At 43.3% G+C, this 2,576-nt stretch overlaps 1 pseudogene; it reads left to right on the top strand.

Moving 5' to 3' along the window:
- Positions 1-456: 456 nt before the first annotated feature.
- On the top strand, positions 457-2,148 carry LOC111549188 (annotated as a pseudogene).
- Positions 2,149-2,576: the final 428 nt, after the last annotated feature.

Raw genomic sequence — 2,576 nt, 5'->3', positions numbered from 1 at the left:
GGCCTTCTTTTTACATTTTGTTTTCCAGAGTCAGTAAATCATTTTATATTTTTCTTTTGGTCATTCATAGCTTACATTAATGGGGTAAAATATACTTTTGTGAGCAAAATTGAAACATTTACCTTTCTTTCTACCTGATTTCTCCAGAATTTAAAAACTATTCATGAGTATTATTTTATGACACTGTAGTTATTTGCATAAGTTCAATAAGAATATGTTTTCTTTTGTAATAGGACATTGGAGACACTGGTTATTTTACCAAGGCTTTGATTGGAATGCCATATTTTCAGATATGAATAGACTGCTTGAGGAGTTGATGTTGTCTTTATAGAGTTGATAAAAAGCCCCTAGCATTTTGTGGGGGGAGCGAAGTGGTTGTTGGGCTGTGCTTGAATCTGTCACTCCCTCGGTGTCCCTGTTGGGATTCCTAGCAGCAGCCTAGCAGAAAAGTGAAAGATGTCTGAATATATTCAGGTAACCGAAGATGAGAATAATGAGCCCATTTAAATACCACCAGGAGACAATGGGACGGTGCTGCTGTCCACGGTTATGGCCAAGGGACTCGCAGGCTTTGCTACAGGAATCCGGTGTCTCAGTGTATGAGAGGTTTCTGGCTGGTAGAAGGAATTCTGCATGCCCCGATGCTGGCTGGGGAAATCTGGTGTATGTTTTCAACTATCCCAAAGACAACAGAAGCAAAATGGATGAGACAGATGCTTCATCAGCAGTGAAAGTGAAAAGTGTTGGATCTCCCATGGAAAACAACTGAACAGGATCTGAAAGAATATTTTAGTATCTTTGGAGTTCTTATGATGCAGGTCTAAAAAGATATTAAGACTGGTCATTCAGAGGGGTTTGCTTTGTTCATTTTATGGAATATGAAACACAGGTGAAAGTAATGTCAAAGTGACATATGGTAGATGGACAATGGTGTGACTGTAAACTTCCTAATTCTAAGCAAAGCCCAGATAAAACTTTGAGAAGCAGAAAAGTGTTTTTGGGGCAGTACAGAGAACACGACTGTGGATGAGCTGTCACAGTTCTTCTGTCAGTACGGGGAAGTGGTGATGTCTTTATCTCCAAGCCGTTCAGGGCCTTTGCCTCTGTTACATTTGCAGATGATCAGATTGCTCAATCTCTGTCTTTTTTTAATTTAGTTTTGATTTTTATTATGCTTTGAGTTCTAGGGTACCTGTGCACAACGTGCAGGTTTGTTACATAGGTAAACATGTGCCATGTTGTTTTGCTGCACCCATCAGTTCGTCATTTACATTAGGTATTTCTCCTAATGGTACCCCTCCCCCAGGTCCCCACCCCTTGACAGGCCCTGGTGTGTGATGCTCCCCTCCCTGTGACCAAGTGTTCTCATTGTTCAATTCTCACCTATGAGTGAGAACATGCGGTGTTTGGTTTTCTGTCTTTGTGATAGTTTGCTGAGAATGGTGGTTTCCAGCTTCATCCATGTCCCTCCAAAGGACATGAACTCATCCTTTTTTATGGCTGCAGAGTATTCCATGGTGTATATGTGTCACATTTTCTTAATCCAGTCTGTCATTGATGGGCATTTGGGTTGGTTCCAAGTCTTTGCTACTGTGAATAGTGCTGCAATAACCATATGTGGGTTGCACAATCTCTTTGTGGAGAGGACTTGATCATTAAAGGAATCAGCATTCAAATGCCCAATGCCAAACCTAAGCACAATAGCAATAGACAGAAAGAAGCGGAAGATTTGGTGGTAATCCAGGTGGCTTTGGGAATCAGAGTGGATTTGGTAATAGTAGAGGAGGTGGAGCTGGTTTGCAAAACAACCAAAGTAGTAATATGGTTGGTGGGATAAACTTTGGTGAGTTCAGCATTAATCCAGCCGTGATGGCTGCAGCCCAGGCAGCGCTATACAGCAGTTGGGGTATCATGGGCATGGTAACCAGCCGGCAGAACCAGCCAGGCCCATTGGGTAATAACCAAAGCCAAGGCAACACGCAGAGGGAGCCAAACCAGGCCTTCAATTCTGGAAATAACTCTTATAGTGGTTCTAATTCTGGGACAGCAATTGGTTGGGGATCAGCATCAAATGCAGGGTGGGGCAGTGGTTTTAACGGAGGCTTTGGCTCAAGCATGGATTCTAAGTCTTCTGGCTGAGGAATGTAAACAGTGTGATTGTGGTTGCTTAATATAGAATGATGGGAATTCAAATTTTTCTAAACTCATTGTAAAATACATACGTACTAAGAATTTTCAAAATTGTTTTGTTCAGTGTGTAGTACATTCAGTAGTATTTTTGATATTTGTCTTTAGAAAAAGGAAGAGCAGCCGGGTGCGGTGGCTCAAGCCTGTAATCCCAGCACTTTGGGAGGCCGAGAAGGGCGGATCACGAGGTCAGGAGATGGAGACCATCCTGGCTAACACGGTGAAACCCCGTCTCTACTAAAAAATACAAAAAACTAGCCGGGTGAGATGGCGGTGCCTGTAGTCCCAACTACTCGGGAGGCTGAGGCAGGAGAATGGCGTGAACCCGGGAGGCAGAGCTTGCAGTGAGCTGAGATCCGGCCACTGCACTCCAGCCTGGGTGACAGAGC

Source organism: Piliocolobus tephrosceles, chromosome 7 (genome assembly GCF_002776525.5).
Source record: "Piliocolobus tephrosceles isolate RC106 chromosome 7, ASM277652v3, whole genome shotgun sequence".
In the NCBI taxonomy this organism is placed as follows: domain Eukaryota; kingdom Metazoa; phylum Chordata; class Mammalia; order Primates; family Cercopithecidae; genus Piliocolobus; species Piliocolobus tephrosceles.
This window is presented reverse-complemented; position numbering and strand designations above follow the sequence as displayed.